The sequence below is a fragment of the Panthera uncia genome, chromosome B4 (assembly GCF_023721935.1).
Source record: "Panthera uncia isolate 11264 chromosome B4, Puncia_PCG_1.0, whole genome shotgun sequence".
Classification (NCBI taxonomy): Eukaryota; Metazoa; Chordata; class Mammalia; order Carnivora; family Felidae; genus Panthera; species Panthera uncia.
The window spans coordinates 106,032,342-106,052,950 of NC_064809.1; the positions used below are offsets into that span (position 1 = coordinate 106,032,342).

Here is a 20,609-nt window from a genome sequence, read left to right on the forward strand (position 1 = left end):
GTGTACTCTCATTGGCTTCTGTTACCTGGAATCATATCTTAACCCTAAACTGTCAGCTGCAAATTGAAATGCTCATCTCTGGCTATAATTTTGGCTGAAAGGGGAATGAAAGTGATGTTGAGCTCCTGGAGGTGAGCAAACTGAAAATACTGCCCCTCAAATATGCTAGGACCATTTTACATAATTAATTAATTGGGATCTGTGAGAATTTTATTTTTTAAAATATTTATGAAGTGGCAATATTTATGAAAGGTATTTCCCAGAATGGATATTAAAGGGAAATATTAATGCAATAATAACATCTGGAATTGTAAATTTTGTAATTGCTTTGCATTGATTTTACAGAACTACCCTGTGAGATTAAGACAGTCAAGGTGAGAAAAATTACAGTGTAGACAACTATACAGTGGAGCTTTCAATCAATTTGCTCACAGTAGCCATCTATACTTTTAAATCTTCTAATAAAATAAAATAGAGGTGCATTTTACTCCCTGAATGTTAAACAGTATCTCCAAAGTTTTGTATAATGAAGCTTAAAATGCGAGACATTAAAAGTGTAACATCACCAAAATAGTAATGTTAAATATTGGTTTTTACAAAGGGTAATTTATAAGTCACTAGAACCATAGACAAGCCCATTTCAGTAATTGAAGGCTACTTTAGAATATAGTGCTGTTCTCTTTGAGCACGAACAGGGAATAATTACCCATCCCTTACTCTCTATCCTGACAAAAGCCCCGGACTTCTCCCCAGGCTTAAATCCAGTGGGAGAAGGGGATAATGGGCTAAGCCGGTCGCAGCAGCTTGCTGCCAGAGGGACAAAACTACCATCACCTTGAAATATATCTATGCTTTCTCCACCAAAGGAGCTGTCAGCCGCATAACTGTGAGATGCAAGAATTACCAGAGCTATTCAATGACCGGCTCCTTCTAAATCCAGCCCAGTCATATCCCAGGGCAAGCCCTTTAAAAGCTGTGCAGCTCAGCATGCAAACAGTACAACCACCTGGAGAGACAGTGAGAGAAATTCTTTTCATCCATCCTCACCTTTAGGGAAAGGAAGGTCACCCACAGTGCCCTGATATGCCTTTATGTTGATACGTGTCTTTGTGAATAACAGATTCAGGGCGAATAGTTGTTAAGACTATTTCACATTTTCAATGACAGACAATTATTTTTATTGTATGGTTCAATCGGAGTTCTAAAAGTTGAAAATCTATGAAATATGCTTTCATCAACCATACATTCAAAATTTCCTCTCAAGTTCTGACTCTCATGACCATTGTTTTAACCGTTTGAATAATCTTAGTAGCAGGTTTGTATGTGAGATACAGGGGCAAGAATTCTAGATTTGGGCTGCAAAGATCCAGCCTCCAACTCTTGCTCCATCACCTACTATTTGTGAGAACTTTGGAAAATTAATAACTTTCATGTATAGAATAAGAATGATAATGCTACATACAGCAAAAAAGAAAAAAAAAGTTGTAGGGATTAAGTGAGGCAATGTATGAAACACTATGTAAATTCAAAAGTCTTACATAAATAGAAGAGGAAATTAATGTTATTGTTATGTAAAATATATTCATTTTAAAGGCATTTGTGTATTTAAAGTGAGGAGTCAATTTAATGTCTTCAAAATAATGAATTTAGAAATATTACCCAGGGGCGCCTGGGTGGCTCAGTCGGTTAATCGTCTGATTTCAGCTTAGGTCATGATCTTGCTGTTCATGGGTTGGAGCCCTCATTGGGCTCTGTGATGACAGCTCAGAGCCTGGAGCCTGCTTTGGATTCAGTGCCTCCCTCTTTCTCTGCTCCTCCCCCACTTGTTCTCTCTCTCAAAAATAAGTTTTAAAAAATTTAAAAAATACTAAAAAATAAGAAATATTATTACCCAAAACTCTTAAAATTTCGAGTAGAAAATAATGTTGTAAATTAACTTGGTTTATAATAGTGTCTCACTCAGTGGTCCTTCTTCTCCTTCCTCTTGTTTTATGTTTGTAGATTATTTATTTATTTTTATTATTAAAAAAAAATTAAATGTTTATTTATTTTTGAGAGACAGACAGAGCTCAAGCAGGGGAAGGGCAGAGAGAGAGGGAGACAGAATCTGAAGCAGGGATCCAGGCTCTGAGCTGTCAGCACAGAGTTCATTACAGGGTTCGAACCCACGAACCCTGACCTGAGCTGAAGTTGGATGCTTAACCAACTGAGCCCCAGGCACCTCTTATTAATTTATTTTTATGTAAGGTCTACACCTAACATGGGGCCTGAGCTCATGACCCCAAAATCAAGAATTGTATGTCCTACCTCCTGAGCCAGCCAGGTGCCACTCAGTGGTCTTTTCTTACAGTTATTGCCCCTCCCAGTATTATTTGGAATTTAATCATCTTAGTCAAGTGCAAGAATCTAGATTCAAGAAGGCTATTTGTCAGGATGTACTTTGGGCCAACATGAAAGATGCTGTTCATTTATTTCTGCCTAACAACATAGGAGTTTAGACGGAAATGTGTGTAAAAAAAGATTCATTGCCATCAAAGTGACATAAAATTGAATGATAGATCAGAAAGATGAATTTGGACAATGGGAATGTCAACTGTATGTCTGGTAGACAAATGATAAAGCTAAGTCATTGTAATTGCTAAGGAGACATTTCATGGAGAAAATAATTATTTATAAAATAAAGTATGCTCCTCCATTTCATACATCACATAAAATTTTAATAATATAAACATTTAATAGCAGGGATAGATAAATAGCCAATTTAGATTATATCCTGTTGCACATAGAAAGCATACAGATAGATATATACCATTTTAAGATAAATGTATATTCTGGTTCTTTTAATAAACACAGATTGTAACTTCTTATTTTGTTTTGGATTTGTTTGTGTGCTGCTATTCCACATAGGTATAGGACACCATGAAGATTGGGAAGTAAAAATACTCCTGGTATTGTGCAGGGCCCTTGTGTCAAATATCCACATCCTTCACGATTCATTAATAACTGAATACATTTGTAAAGGGACCTAATTTTGTAGTATTAAAATAAGCAAATAAGATTTTTTAAGAATACAGAATTCTCTGCTTAAATATTACACATGATCAAGATTATTCATTGCATCAGTAAAATTTTTAGGGAGTTTACTTATAAAATATGAAAGAATAAATGTTTGAATTGTGTACAATATAGGTACATTAATGGAATATAATATAATTCTTAGGAGAATGAATAGCAGAGATGGAAAATCTAGTAGAAATATTTTAAATTAATGCTGATTTATAATAATAATCTTTACTCTATGCGTTAATTTAATTTCAAATTTCATTATAGTTAATTAAGACAGAATTTATATTTTGGTTTCAAACAATTACATCTATTCACTCAAGAAAGTTTCAGATAAATATAGCATATATCAGATCTGGAAATCAGTATGTTCACTCCAGTGTAGTTGATTATACATAAGAACAGAAAAATTGTATTTCTTGATGATGGATGGTAATCATCTGAAATTAATGATGAGTGGAAGTTATGAAGTTTTAGTAATAGTTTGGTAGTGTTTCTTTAGGATGAGTGGAGATATTAATGGTCAAGGCCTTTCATTGATTTACTTGCAGTATGGCCTCTTGTAAAGTCTTGATACTTGAACATTGGTTTACATATGTTTACATATGATTTAAAGCCAAAAATAAGATGGCAATTATGTAGTATGAACATTGATAATAAGACATAAAATCCTTATTACTATCATAAATAGTATTAGTAAGAAATCTAACATATAATGTAAAAAAATAAACATTCTAAGTATAAAAATGTTGAAACATAAAGCTACAGAAAGAAAAATGAAAAGATGGTATCACTTTTTTGAGTATACTATTTATTATACACGTGTGGAAAAGTAAAATACATTTTTTTCAGGATTAAAAAAATCAACTTCATAGAAAGGGAAAATAACAAAAACAACATTTTATCATGAATTCATCTACATCTCTCATTATTCTATTACATTCTTCCAACTACCGTGGCCAGCTAACACTTATGGGTTCCAGAGAACAGAAAAACATTTTAACTTTAAAGTCATGTAAAAGCTTAATATAAGGGAAAGATAACTACAGGAATTAATTTAGGCTTTATTCTGAGTACACTTTTATTAGTGTATGTTTTCCGATATGAAGAAAATGGAATCCATAAAAATATTTTTGACAAATCAAGTAGAAGATGTTTTGTAGCTCAAGCCAAGTACATCTCAGTTTTATTACTCTACTTACATACTATATATTTCCCAGGAGCTGAAATCATTGCAGTATTTAATTGCCTGACGATTTTTTCTGTTACATCAATTTTGTGGTTAAACTAATTATTTATATTATCAAAACAAATCAGCACTAGAGGCTAATTAAACTGGAGAGACCATCCTCCAATGTTCCCCAACCTACATATTAATAAGGTTTAGGTTAATACTAACTTCAGAAGAAATGAATATGTCCTTCAGGTGATAATTTCATAGGCAGGGCTTAGGAATTTAAACGGGTTTTAAACTCTTGTGAACATTATTACTTTCTCTGAGCAGTTAGGAATATTAGAATATAGAATTTTATAAGTCTTATAGCATCAGTAACTGGCCGATGGTTGCGTTATCCACAAGATGGCACCTCTGTGTATTCCACAAACACTCTTAATACACTAGTTTATCCTTATTATGATTATTATTTAAAGAAATATAATATGTAAAGTATATCAGGAACTTACATGTGTGAATGCTTTTATTAGGTAACTTTTCAGTTTAAGAAGAACAAGTGATTAAGTTAAATTATTAAAACCTACTGAAAAACAGGAATTATTTAAATTATCTTAAAATGTGTGGCTTTGAAACATTACTTTTTGCTAACACACTACCAAATGTTTCATTGTAAACTTATTTCAGAGGTTAATCTATTTAGAAGAAATGGTTTTTTTCTGTTTCATGAAGACTTTTATATTGCTTTTGAAAAAGTGCAAACTGTTCAAAATAACTGAGATGATAAATCAATGATAACTTCCTGGTATAGTAAGGGATACCTAAAAATTATATTTTCAATCTACTAAATTCTAGGCATAACCAAATCTGATAAGAATGTTTATTGTTGATCTTGCTTGTATTCTTTTATTTTTATGCTTCGTGTTCTCCACTGTCACCTGTTTTTTTTCTTTATGCTTACTTTAAATCTATTGTGTGGCAGCTTCAGTGTATTATCTTTATTTCTGTTTCCTGTGCAGATAAAATTTTGAAAATGCTTAGAATTATTAGGCCATGTCACCTTTATTTTCTGAGAATAAATATCTTCAAGATGTTTAACTATGTTTATGTGTCAGTAAATTTTACCCTAGAGAAGAGGAAAATGACTAAGGGTAGAGAAAGTTCTCCCATCTTATATGTTAAAGAAATAAGAATTCTCAGACTGAAGGTAAGAAACTCATGCTGTTTTAGTGATTCAGCACACTGTTTTTAGACACAAACTGCAAACATTAACTTATCATGGAAGATATCTCAATTTAATATATACTCTAATTTATTTTACTAGATTTATTTTACTAGATTCCCTTGGAATATCATCACTAATTTCTGAAAGAGACCTAAAGATCAGTGGGAAAAAGGATTTGTTTCTCACCGTGTTCTCTGAACAACTGTATTTTCTGTGGTTTCACATTACTCCTTAATTAAGGATACCTCACTTGATTTCTTATATATTTTGTTTTGTCCCTGATGTAAATTTCACAACTTCAACTCATGAGTTTTTTTTTCTTTCACTTCAGTTTTTTTGTCTTTTTTCTCATGTTGCCCAAATTATATCAAATCAAGGCTACTACCTCCTTCTTGACAAATAATGGACAACAGTAATCTCATAGAAACTGAAAATTAAATTTAGATTTTGATGAGGAACAATTTAACACAACTACCTTATATTTGACAAGAGAAAGGGTTTATTCATGTAAAACTCATCTGCTCCAAACGTATGGATGTTCACACACAAAGATAGTGAAAGATTACTAATCATTTTACAGTGTTTTGCCATGTTACAAATTTGTAGTTGAAGACTTCAAATCAAACAGAGAAATCTGCATTACCACAAGGAGAATTAGGATTATTATATCAGTAAAAGAAAGAAAAATATCACCACCATCATCATCACTAACTGGAGCATTTACTTCGCTCTAAGCACTATGCTAATCTAATTTACATTACCTAATTTGGGGGGAGGTTGTTTTTGCTTTTTTGCAACAGGTCTACAAGACAGGTCAATGCTAAGACTTTCTAAAGGATTCCTAGATTTGCACTATAAGCCAGTATTTCTCAATCATAGCAGCTCATTTAAATCTCACCTGAGAAATGCCATAATATAGGACCCTCCTATGGATCGAATATCTGTGCTTCCCCCATACTCCAAACCCCAGACACCAATTTATGTGTTGCAACTTCGTAACCAATATGATGGTTTTAGAAGGTAAAGCCTTTGGGCGGGGGTTAGATCTTAAAGGTGGGGCCCTTATGATTGGGAGTTGTGCCCTTCCAATAAGAGAGACCCCAGAGAGGTACCTAAGTCCTTCTGCATGTAGGGTTAGAGTTAAAAAAAAATGGTCATCTATGAACCAAGAAGTTTGCTCTCAACAGGAAGTTTGATCTTGGGCTTCCTGGCCCCCAGAACTGTGGGAAATTGATTTCTATTGTTTATAAACTGCCTACTTTGTGGTATTAACTGTTACAGAAGCCCAAACAGATTAAGATAAGCCTCAATCCAACTACTTGTGTAAGAACCTCTGAGTATAGGGAGGGGGACAGGTGGTTGGCCCTGGTGTATGTTCCTCCTTTAAATGATGGTCTCTGTAACCAGGCTTAAAAATCATTGCCAAAATGATTTTTCCAAAAATCATTGCCAAAATGAATATGCAAGCCAAGGTTTCAGGGTGCGACCTCAGATTTCATTGAAATAAGTAGAAAGTGTCCTAAAAATCTGAGGTTAAGTCTGTGAAGAAAGTAGGGCACAGTTCATATGTCAAACAACACTTCTGAAAGTGAAGAAAGGAAAATCCATATTGCTCTGCATCCCCAAGGTAAAGAGACTTCCTGCCTGGGAATTCTGAGGAGAAAAGTGTGATGGAGCATGATGAGTAGAGACTGGGGAAGACAGAAGAACAACAAATAGGGGAATGAGGTGAAAAGCAGCCAGTCCAGCATGCAGAGACTTCCCAGCAGCACTGAGCGCTAGTGCTGGAGGACTCAGGTCTGCCCAGACAACATTTCCAGATCACTCCACTTGTGGGACAAGATTTCTCCTGCACAAAGGATGCCCTCTCTTGACACATGACAACACTGAGCCTCACTCTATGTGTGCTATACTGATGCTATCCTTCAAAGATCCAGGACGTGCACAAATCCACTGACACAGAAGATGGTATCTAAATGAACAGTGGTTGTTTGTAATGGACTAGAACCTGTAAAAACCAACCTTATGACAGAAATAGTCAACTAATTTTTCTATAGTCTTCTATGATTCCATAGAATTATATTCATACACCAAGACTTGTGCCTGAGATATGCATTATTTTAATTTTACTTGTCCAAATGTATAGCAGAACTCATATCTTTAGAATTAATCGTTAAGAATTATCTGTAATAAAGCTGGATTGTAATGCATTCCTGAGGGTTACAGGTGAGAATACTGCCATCTTTTGTTATTGTCTCTATAATGAAGTACATATATTTAGCTCTCTGTGTATGTAATTAAATAAATGTAATAACAAGTTTTAAATAATTGACAAGAAATGGGAAGCTATTTATAGACTTTTTAAAGAATTTGAAGAATTGTTTTAAATGTCTAATTTAGTGCTATGTCCATAACATTTGTAATCTGTTTCTTTCTCTGTACATTTGAAGTTATTACAATGTGTATACTTTGAAACCAATTGTCTTATCTTTGTCTCATGATGATCTGTCAGCAGCAGTTGTTTTTCACCTATTCATTAAGATCTGACATTATTTCAGCATTATTTTCAGGGCTTTCTTGTCTGTGGCAGTATAGAACTAGAATAACCTTCCTTAAATTTGTTATTTTGCCAAGCTTTGTTAAATAACCTCCTTTGTATTCATGTACTTTTTTACTCTTTTGCTATTAGCTGATATTAGTAAATGTACTTTACCAGAATTGATTGAGTAGCAGTGCATTCCTCCATTACAGTCATGTAAGAAAATGCCCCGGTGTCCTTCTGACCATTTTTTTTTTTTAAATGGTCAAATCACAACCATTGTTTCAGGACACTGTGGACACATAATGTGAATTAATGACCTTCGACTGGACCTCGGTAGATCATTGTGCAGAAGCTCATCACTCAACTTAATCCACGAACTCGCCAAAGGTCAATGGTGACTACAAAGTCTATAGGAACCTTCTGCTTTGTCATGATGAGTGACAGGTGGGTGTGGCTTAAAGTTCTGAGTTATAAGTGACATCTTTATCTATCATCTCTGTCAATACATCTTCAAAATTGTAGACCTGGAAAATATTCTAGCTCTTTCCAGGGTAAATCAGAAAAGAATCACTAAGTGAACAGTGTGAAAATGTAGGAGATAACAAGAAATTGTTTTGTGTGTTTTGTTTTGTTTCCTGCTGGAAGCTATCTGCTCCTGGCATGTGTGTTTTTGTCTGTGACTAATAGAGGATCAAAACAGCCTGTAGGTTAGATGGGAGATATTCCTACCCCTCTACCATCCTGAATTCAGAATCAATAAGGAAGAATCTGGAAATAGACAGGGGACTATAAGTATGTTGCACTGTTTTTTATTGCATGCCTCATGAGAGCATATATTATGAAGTGGCCAGGCTCCTAAGCGTTCCCCAAATTTTTTATCTTAGAATGAGCCAACCAATGGCTACTCCTGTGGATCACCATCATGGCCCATAGTTATGCCCTTTTACAGAGGGAAGAAATTGGCTTAAAGTCATTCTTTCCATCGCCTAATAAGGTTATTTCATGCTCAAATAACTCACTACCCTCCAGCCCTGCTGCCATTGTTGTCTCTGATACAGAGTTAGTCTTTCATTGATTGCTAAATTACTCTAATTAAAACCTTATCTCATTCTCTGTATAGTCTTACTCATAATGTTTATAAAAAAAATGTGCCTTGGGCACCTGGGTGGCCCAGACAGTTAAGCATCTGACTCTTGATTTCCGCTCAGGTCATGAGGTCACATTTGTGAGATTGAGCCCCTTGTGCTGACAGCATGGAGCCTGCTTGGGATTCTCTGTCTCTCTCTCTATCTGCCCCCTCCCCTACTCACATGTGCTGGTGTGTGTACTCTATATACATACATAAATAAATAAACTTAAAAAAATATGCCTCATATTTCACGTAGGAGAAGTTATGCCTAAGGACCTTAAAAGTAAAATCATGGTATTGGCAATAAGTCTTTTGCAACCCCAGGCCTCTCAACATTGATTTTTCCCAAAATAGAGACAGAATCATTCCTCTGCCTTATGCAATTTATAGGGTGAAAGTCCTGGAAAGACACATATATTTCTATGTTGAAGGGATCTAGGAAAGCCCCAACAAAATTAATGGAAGAAACTTACATAAAGCATATTGTCATGAAATGTAAAATCACCAGGGATAAAGGTCCTGCAAGTCTGAAGAGAGAAAAAAAAATAGAATAAAAAAAAAATCAGGAATCACAGTAGCATCAGACTTTTTAATAGCAAAACTGACAAAGGAAACAATGGAACAGTGATACTTACAAAGTTAGTTTCAAAACAGAAATTTATACCCATCGACATTGCTAATTAAGTTTGAAGCAGTAAGTCATGGCATCTTCAGACAAGCAAACTCATGAAAATGCTACCTTCCACACCCTCTTTTGGAAGCTGCTATAGGATGTACCCCATCAGAGCAACGGTCAAAGCAAGAAAAAAGAAAATGTGAGTTTGGAAAATAGGCAATCTAACACTTGGGAGAGGCCATGGGAATTTTCTGGAGGATGATGATGATGAAAGGGAATCTTGGGATGATGGCGAGGTAGCAGGCCTATCATGTTAGAACAGAAGACAGCATTCTCCAGTAAGGATAACTGAATAACCAGTAACTACAAAGATATGAAACTAAAAGATTATTTGATGTGTTTGAATGTATTGAAGAAAGATATATTTTTTTGGAGAGAATTTAAGTCCAAATTAGAGAAAGGTAGCAGAAACTGAGGAAATCAATAAAAATCAATAAAAATGCTTATGAAAGCAAAGGAAACTAAAAACTATTTAAAGGAAGAGAATTTACTGTTATTACTACACTACTACCCCGACACTAATAAAGACTTATGTAAGTTTTATTTTTTTAATTTTTAAAGTTTATTTATTTTTTGACAAAGAGAGAAAGAAGGGGAGGGGCAGAGACAGAGGGAGAGAGAGAATCCCAAGCATACTGTCGGCTCAAAGTCCGATGTGGGGGTCAATATCACAACCCATGAGATCAGGACTGGAGCCGAAATCAAGAGTCAGAGGCTTTACCAACTGAGCCACCCAAGTGCCCCACTTATTTAAGCTTTAAAATATGATATTACTATATTGTAATGGTAGGAGACACTAAAGCAAAAATACAACATGGAAGTTTTCTTTTTTTTAATAATTAATCAGACTTCTAGTTTCCAGTCCAGCCAGTCAGAGCCTAGAAGTGCCCCCTCTATCCTAACGAGTGAAAAGTCGAACAAACGGAAAAATCAGCAACTCTTCTTACATCCATTAGGGAAGTGAGATCTAAGGGAAAACTGCTGCCTCCAAAACTGGAGTGACCAACATTCAGATACAATGAATTACACCTTCCAGAGCAGAAATCTGCAAACTGAAACATCCTCAGGAGCCTTTCAGGGTAATAAAACCCGAACTTTAGTTGAGGAATTGATAGAGGCCCCACATGGACAAGTTTGAGTGACAAACACTAGATAGTAGAACCCGGCCACTAGGGGAGGGGGGAGAGGGCACATTTTGTGCATTTTACGTCCCAGAATTCTATCAGGTTCTCACAGTGAATTATCAGGAAAAAAAATGTGCTTCTGACAGAAGGAAGGAAAAAGAAACCATTTAGAAACACATCAGACCATTCTGTTCTTCTAAAAAAGGTATGCTCTCTGGAGAAAATAGTTAACCAGAACCTAACCTGTGATAATTTTATCACAGTCTAATGATCTGGGGAAAGGCAACCAACTCCAAACCTGAGAAGCACCTGTGAAGTTGATAGTCAAGAGGCACAGGTGCACTAAAATTCTGAGCCCTAATCCATTATTAGACAATAGAATGGTCCCCTTGCCCCCACATCACACCTTACAGCCACATTACTAAAAGATTACTTATAGCAGTTTCTTTTACTCAGTATACTAAGTCTGGTTATCAAGAAAAATTACAAGGCATAAAAAAGGGGAAAAAAAACCCAAAACAACACAGATTGAAGAGATGTAGCAAGCATAAAAATCGACTCAGATACAGCAGGGATGTTGGAATTATCAGCCCTGGAATTTAAAACAACTGTGGGTAATACATGAAGAATTCTACTGGATAAGTAGACAGCATGCAAGAATAGTTGACAATGTAAGCAGAGAGTTGGAAAGTCTAAGAAAGAATGAAAAATAAATTAAAAAAAAAAACTATAACAGAAACGGAGAATGTCTTTGCCGGGCTTATAAGGAGGCTGGGTATGACTAAGAAAAGAATCTCTGAACTTGAGGCTATCTCAATAGAAATCTCCTAAGCCAAAAAGTAAACACAAAAATGACAAAAAAGAAATAAAAAATAGACAACAATATTTATCTAAGAGCTGTAGGAAAACTACATAAGCCTATGCATAATGTAATATATGATAAATAGGAACATCAGAAGGAGAGAAAGAGAAGAAATGTTTCAAACAATAATAACTGAGAATTTCCCCCAATACGTGTTACATATCACACCACAGATGCAGGAAACTCAGAGAATACCAAGCAAGATAAATATAAAACAAATGAAAACTACACATAGGCATCATTTTAAACTACAGAAAATCAAAGGTAAAGAAAAATTCCTGTAAAAAGCTGGGGGTGGGGAATCCTACCTACGTAGGCATAAAGATAAGAATTATGTCCAATTTATCCTCAGAAACCATGCAAGCAAGAGCAGAGTGAAATATTTAAAATGCGTAGAGAAAAATAAAACAAAACAAACAAATAAAACACCAACCTAGAATTCTGTTCCTTCAAAAAGATATACACAAACAAAAATTGAGGAAATTTGTTACTAATAGATTTGCTTTTCAAGAAATGTTAAAATCAATACTTTAGAAAGAAGCAAAATGATATAGAGTTCATGAACACAGATGTACATAAAGAAGGGAAAGCATCAGAGAGGAAATAAGTAAAGGTAAAATACAAATTTGTCTTATTTTTAATTGATCTAAGAGATAAGTTTGTTCAAAATACTAAAAGCAATAACACATCTGTTATGTATGTATGTACATATGCATATGTATATATATACACAGAAGAGATGGATACATAGTTGAATCTGCACACTTATAGGTAAGTTAAATAAATGATTGCAGGAACACAGGAAATAGGAGGGAGGTTTTAGGGCCATTTTGTTATAGAGCACTTACACAATCTATGAAGTGGTATAATGTTATTTGAAAGTGAACTTGAATTAATTGTAAATGTATATTGTAAACTCAAGGACAGTGGCTAAAAAGAGTTTGGAAAAAATATAACATGCTAAGAGAGAAAAGTGAATAAAAAATGCTTAATGAACCACAACAGGCAGAAAAAGAGTAAAAGACAAAAGTAGGAACAAAGAACAAAAGCAACACATGCAAATGAGCAACAGATATGGTCGATATTAAGCCAATTATATCAATAATCACTTTGAATGTCAATGGCCTCAATGCACCAATTAAAAGACAGAGGTTGTCAGAGCGGATTGAAAACCATCCACCAACTATATGTTGCCTACAGGAAACGCACTTTAAAAATAAAGACACATCCAGATTAAAAGTGAAGAGATAAAGACATAACATGCTAATGCGGATCAAAAGAAAGCGGGAGTAGCTATACTAGTTTTGGCCAGAGCAGACCTCAGAGCAAGAAAAGTTATCAGGAATGAAGGAGGATGTTACAGAATGATAGAAGGGAGAATACTCCAAGAAGATGTAACAGTCCTTAGTGGCATGTGCCTAACATCAGAGCATAAAATGCATGAGGCAAAAACTGAAAGAACTACAAGAAGATATAGATGAGTCCACTATTACAGTTGGAGACATCGACACCCCTCTCTCATAAATGGGTCCAAAGTGCAGAAACGCAGAAAGACAGGTGAACTTAAATGTTATTAATCAACTGGATATAAGTGGTATGTGCAAACTACTGCTTCCAAGAACAGCAGAATACATATTCTACTCATGCTCACATGAAAAAGTCACAAAGATAGACCACTTCTGGGTCCATAAAACACACCTTAACAAATTTAAAATAATAGAAATCATACGATGTCTGCTCTTGGGCCACAGTGGTGGAATTAAGTTAGAAACCAATAGCAGAAAGATAGTTGTAAAATCCTCAAATACGTGGAAATTAAAAAACACACTGCTAAATAACACAAGGGTCAGAGAAGAAATCTCAAGAAAAGTAAAATAACATTTTGAACCAAATCAAAATGAGAACACAATTTATCAAAATTTTTGGGATGCAATTAAAGCAGTACTTAGAGGAAAAGGTATAGTCTTTTTTGGGTTTTGATATTTGGTATTGGGTCAGGGGAGGGAGAGATGAATAGAGCACGGAGGGTTTGGGGGACAGTGGAAATACTCTGTATGTTACTATAATGATGGATACATGCCATTATGTATTTGTCCAAACCCATAGAATGTGTAAGACCAAGAGTGAACTTTAAGGTAAGCCGTGGACTTTGGGTAATCATGTGTGCCAATGTAGGTTAATTCTTGGCAAAAAAAAAAAAAAAAAAAAAAAAAAAAAGGTACCGTTTTAGTGAATAATGTCAGTGTAATAATGGGGAAGGCTATGTATGTGTAGGGCAGGGGCCTATGGAAAATCTGTATCTTCTTAATTTTGTTGTTAACCTAAAACTTGTTCTAAAAAAAGAACTTTATTAAGATAAGTTAAATATAAAATTGAAATTTATATGTAAAATCTCATAAATTTGTGTTGGGAGGGTGGTAAGACAATTAAAAGGGCACAGAAAAAAAACAGAAACAATTTGTGAGAAGATATGCCCATTCTCCACAGCTGGCTCCCATCTCATCTTTTATTGGTTCAAGCTCTTGGTCCCATTGTCCCAGGTGCTAAACCGTCCACTGAAATTAGACTATCCTGATCTCTTACAATACTGTCTTAATTCTAGCTAGCTTCTCAGCTTATCCCTCCACAATCACCATGTGGTTAATTAGGGCCTTCACTACTTGGATAATTTAAAACAGGCATGGACATACTCTGACAGCAGGGCACCTACCACCCTTTAAAAAAAAAACTGTATCAAAGTTAACATGAAATAACCCGCTAAATGACAGTTTCCTGTTAGAAATGTCTGACTCACAAATAATTTTTATAGCCAAGTGTTTCTATAGGAAATGATAGAGTAGACTTATATAAAATCTACACTCACTTTCCTTGGTTCCCATCCAACAATAGAATCAAATTAGGACACCGAATGTAAATCAGAGACTCCTGGGTTCAATTACTGATTTTATACTGATTTTATACTTAACTATTATGTCATCTTGGAGAGCAGTACATTATTTGCCTAGTTTGAACCGTATTTCTAACTTACTCTAAGAGAAAGTCATAATTGTAATTCATCTCAAAAGGTTCTTAAACTTACTAAAAGGAGAAATATAGTATATAAATTATTTAGATTGTTATTTAGCACTTGCTAATTGCTCATAAAAGGGATGGGTTCTTACTCTGAATCACATTATATTTTTATGTAATAATCTTTGAAATAAAAATAGTATAGACTGTATGTGTGTGTGTGTGTGTGTGGTTTTAGTTAAAGAGGACAGCTGTTCATCAAATAGCATTTATAACTAATCTAAGTATTCAACAAAACTTTGAAGGGTCAGTGTGGCATGTGGTAAAACAAAAGTTCTCAACAAAAGTCTATCTTTAGAAGTAAGTTCTGAAAACAGTTATGAGGCACTTTTAAATACTTGCCTAGCACCTTCTTGTGCAGAGTACACACTCATTAAATATTTATTGAATTGACTTGACATTTTAAGAATTAGTGACATATTATAGCAGAACATAGGTGAAACGCATTGTGTCCATTCATTCAATCAACAACTTTTTATGGCGTGACATTGTATTAATTGCTATGATACAAACATGAAGTGCCTTTTACTTTGGTTTCAAGGAACTCTCAGTCAAGAGAGAACTGGAAACATTAAATAAAATATTGCAGAGCAATTTTTATTCGTCAGTTAAGATAAACATAAGTTTACCTAGAAGGCTGAAACATCAAATGCTTGTTTCATGCTTATGTTAATAGGAAAAAAAACCCCACAAATCAGCAAGCTATTAGAAGCAATTTCCTGAGAAAAGCAACTTTTAAGATTTATAATAATGTTGTGACTGATTCAGACCAATATTTTGTAACCTGTGTATCTATAATACTGTATCGATTTTCAATACATACAACGAAGACCAAGAAGCATATCAAGACACTCAAGTACCTTCTGAATCATCTTGGATTGATTACATGTAATAGAGTTCATGATTAATTGAGAGAAACACCAGAAGCTGTTGTACTTTAGTATTGGATCTGCACTGGAGAGGAGTTAAGAATTATAGTGAATGGGGCACCTGGGTAGCTCAGTTAGTTAGGTGTCCGACTTTGGCTCAGGGCATGATCTCACAGTGCGTGAGCTGGAGCCTCGCACCTGGCTCTGTGCTGTCACTCAGAGCCTGGAACCTACTTCAAATTCTGTCTCCCTCTCTCTCTGCCCCTCCTCCACTTGTCTCTCTGTGTCTTAAATATAAACATTAAAAAAAAAAAAAAGAATCACAGTGAATGGGACCTGTAACGTAAATGTTTCAAACCCTTAACATCTCACCCCACCACCTCCATGTCTTGCTTAAAATCCTTCAGGGATTCTTGTTCTTAAAATAAAAGGAGGATTCTTCTTTGTGTGATTTACAGTATTCTGTCTGATCTGGCCCCAATTACTCTAGCCTCACCTTCCACCACCGTTCTTAACCTCACTCTTGCTCTTTCTCTTCTCTTCTCAAATGACAGATTGTAGTCCCGTTTCTTGCCATAATACTTTTTGCTACAGGGACTATGTGTATACCAAGACTGTTTTTTTTTTTTTTTTTTTTTTTTTCCCTGACTGGAATGACCTTTACTCATTCTTTGCTTCATTATTATTCCTTGTTATCACACCTAAAGCCACTGAGCCCTCTGTTATTCACTTATAATCATTCTGCATCTTTGGCCACAAGACTTTTGCACATGCTTTCTATTCTGTCTAAATATTTTTCTACCCATTCCATCTCCCTCTTCATCTAGGTATGTCTGCTCCTCCCACATCAGCCAAGAGAAATTCACCCCTGACCTCCCTAATTAAGTAAAGTCTTTATTATATTCTTTCATAGTCCAAGTGCCTTTCTTTTGTTGTGTTTATCATTATAATAGATTTATTTATTACGTTTAAAATGTTTGTATCTTCCTCTAGAATATAATGTCTTTGAAAGCAGACCTTCTGTCTGTTTTTGTTTATTATGTTAGGCGTTTGATATGTTTTGTAGACTAAATGAAAGTCTAGATGCTTTAGTATACTATACCAAACATGCACATAAGATTAAAGTTTTTGGCATGATATGGCTATTTATTTTTAATTTTTAAATTTTTCAAATTATTTGTAGTTTCAACCCTTTTGGAAATTAATTTCTACCCAATATAAGAATTATAGGAAAATATTTTTAATATATTTGTAACATTTTCTAAAATGTTTTACTTATTAAATTTTGAAATTTCACCCATTATCTCTATATGGGATAATTCTCAACTTTATTCCCAAATGGCTATGCTGCTTGTAAAATGGCTTAGAAAAAAATTTTTACACAATATGTTAAAATAATTAATACAATTTAAAATATTAGATTTTACCTTTACAGTACAGGTGAATTTTATTTTTCCATAAGTGGCTTGAGGTTGTGAAGTAACCCGTGAATTGGCAAGTAAAACCAAAAATCAGAAATGTTAGAATGGATATATATTTTGAGAAAGCTGAATAAATGTTATTCTGCATTTTAAATAAAATTTTATATTTATTATTTTTTTTAATTTTTGAGCTGTCTTCTCAAAATTTTATGTAGGCATTAGGGTATAATAATTAAATGAAAGGGGAGTAAATAAATTATAAAGTTGGATCAAGAGATATAAAGACATCCAGAGACATCACAGACCATTATTAGGCTTTGGCTGGGGAAAAAAAAAAAAAAAAAAGAACTTTTCTTTATCTTGGAAGAGAAATTGGTGAGATCTTAGAACTGGGTTTTTACACAAATATATCTTCTGAAAATAGGCAATAAAATTCTGAATATCTCTGGAGTGATTATTCTCACCAAAATATGAGTCAGACAGATACAATTTTTGGTGGGATTAGACTATGTTGAAACTCAGTGACATTCCCAGATTATTCTGGAGAGGTTGGTTCTGAAATATCAAGAGGTCCTTAAAGAAAATGCTTAGAAATTTGACTACATATGTCAGGCTTGAATTACAAGTACTTTTCATCATAGGTAGAATGTTGATGCTAGTCATGTAGACATAGGACTGGTAGAGCTTCAGTGGCCTTAGCAATGATTACTTTCACCATTTCATTCAGACTATATATATTACATATGTGAAAAATAGATCTTATTCAAACTACATATATGACATATGTGAAAAATGAAATAAAAGACCTCTAGTCAACAAACTCAAGATCTTATAGCTAAAGACATCCTTGTTACAAAGCTGTGCTTCTTGATTGGTTCTCCAATCCTTGTTCCGTTTTTTACTTTTCATAACCTTTGTTTCTTTACAGCACAAGTTTTCTTACCTTAGATTCAATGGGCCCATCACCAAAGAACTGTATACTGTGTCAAAACTTGGCCCATGTAGACAGGCAAATTGTATATGGAAAGGGCTTGATATATACAAAGCAAAAGGGGGGTGAGGGGGAGAGAGACTTTTTTTCCCTTTTTAAACCTGGTATCCACCATATATTTTAGTTAAAAACATAAATATTTTTGAGGTGTATATTAAAAACATTAGTAAAAAACAAGGTATAATCTTACTAAAATATTTTGTTCTACTTATTGAATTGGTATTGTTCAAACAAATAAAGGGATTTTAACTATACATATGTGTCCTTGTGGTCTGCCATCAATAAATTTATTTTTAATGTTTAGTTCAGTCCTTATATATATGTGTGACATTTCTGAAAAAAAATTTGAAGAAAAAGTGACAAACTTTCTTCTTAAAAGCATATACATATATACTTAAAACAAAAAGCAAGTTCTGTGTGTGTTTGTTATGCCTATAAGTGGAGAAAACATCATAGTTCACCCAACCATTCCTCCCATCCACATACACAACACGCACACTTGCCTTTTATATATATCTGTCATATATATGTTAATTCATATTAACATATGATATCAGTATATATTTTTTTATTCTCACATTACATTTTTGCTCACTCCATGCCATTTTATATAATTGTTGTGAGCCTTTAGCAGATAATCACGAGCTCTTCAAAAGAAGAGTAAAAATAGAGCACAAAGTCCTTATATTGTATCTGTTTGTAAAGGACATGCTTAAAATTTTTATATCATTAAATTACTTAAAATATCTTTTAACAGCTCTTATCTTATCTGTATATTTGTCTTTAATTTTGAGATATAACGTTTATTTCTATTCATTTCCAAGAAATATTTAAATAAAATGTTTCTTAATTTTTTTTTTCCTGATGGCCACTTAGCTAAAAATAGCTCTCTTCCCTAAAATCTGACATTTCTTGACAGCAATCAAAAAAAAAAAAAATCCTGGTTAACTACTACCATAAAATGTAATTGTTAGTACATTCTAGTCAGGGTCACTTAGGACAAAGGCAGTTTCTAAGTGTTAACTCAATTACAAATTTACAGTTCAGTTTTTATCCTGGTGGCCAATTATATTAGAGATATCCATTATTATTACTTTTTTTGCTTACCCCCAAATTTATTTCTTAGAGGAACTATCTTGCAAAGGGCTCTACCTCTTTCATGGTAAATGACTCCACCATCTTGAAGATGCATAGTCCCCAGGGTGGATATTTGAATATTTGAACTAAGAGATGGTAGGATCTGGGCTATTGTAGTTAGTGAAGGAATGCATGGAAGATTAATAATGTTTGGTTATTTACATTTTGGGGGCTGCTCTAGGTTCTAACCTTTATGAAAGCACTATGTAACGATACTTACATTTCCATAAGATTTGTATTTTTTTTTAAATTGTCATACACATGCCATACAATTTACTATTTTAATCATTTTTAGTTTTATGTTTCAGTGGCATTACTTGTTGTAAAATCATCACCACCATCCCTATTCAGAATTTATCTTCCCAAACTAAAACCCTGTACCCACTTAAGAATAACTCTACACACCCTTCTCCCCACAGCCCCTGATAACCACCATTCTATTCTCTGTCTCTATGAACTTGACTACTCCGTGTACTTCGTGTAAGTGGAAAGATACAGTATTTTTTCTTTTTGTGTCTGGCTTATTTCATCTTCAACTTTTATTCATGCTGTAACATGTATCAGAATTTCCTTCATTTTTAAGGTTGAATATCCTATTGTATGTAGAGATCAGATTTTGTTTATCCATTTGTCCTTCAATGGACATTTGGGTTGTTTCCATCTTTGGTCTATTGTGGTTAATGCTTTTATCAACATTGGTATACAGATTTCTGTATTGGTTGCTGTTTTTAATCCTTTTTAAAGTGAAATTGCTAAATCAAATGGTAATTATATGTTTAATATTTCTGAGGAACCACCATATTATTAAGACATATTATTTTTTTGAAAGTGTTCCTTTGTCCATGGTATTTAAGAGTTTATTTATCTCTCTGAAACTAAACAATCCCCAAGTAAGAAATTAATGCAATGATGATACCAGAAATAAACCCATACATTCACTGCATGGAATGGAAGTCAGAATCTGACTTCACATTAGCCTGATAATGACTCTCTCCTGCATATACAATAGCAAAGCTCTCCTTAAATACATACTGTCAATTAATCACTATTTCTCTAAAAAAGGAAGGATGAGTTAGGAGGTTTTTTGTAGTTGTTCAAACTGTTATATATATTAGTGGAATAGATATGCTGGCGGTTAAGATGGAGAAATATTTGAAAATAGATTTGGCAAGATTCATTTTCTGGATATAGCATACAATGCTGGTTGAAGGCTCAGATTCTTGAACTAGACTGTCTGAGTTCAAATTCTGATTTCAAATTGTGACCTTGGGCAAATTACTTAAATTATATATATATATATATATATATATATATATATATATATATATAT

General features: G+C 34.0%; 1 long non-coding RNA gene across 1 annotated transcript in view; it reads left to right on the top strand.

The window, feature by feature from the left end:
* Positions 1 to 29: 29 nt before the first annotated feature.
* Positions 30 to 20,609, top strand: part of LOC125919384 (uncharacterized) — a 27,846-nt gene continuing 7,266 nt past the window's right edge. Inside the window, exons 1-2 of the long non-coding RNA XR_007456746.1 lie at positions 30 to 131; positions 8,287 to 8,445. This is a non-coding gene — a long non-coding RNA (uncharacterized LOC125919384). The remainder of the gene's footprint in view (positions 132 to 8,286; positions 8,446 to 20,609) is intronic.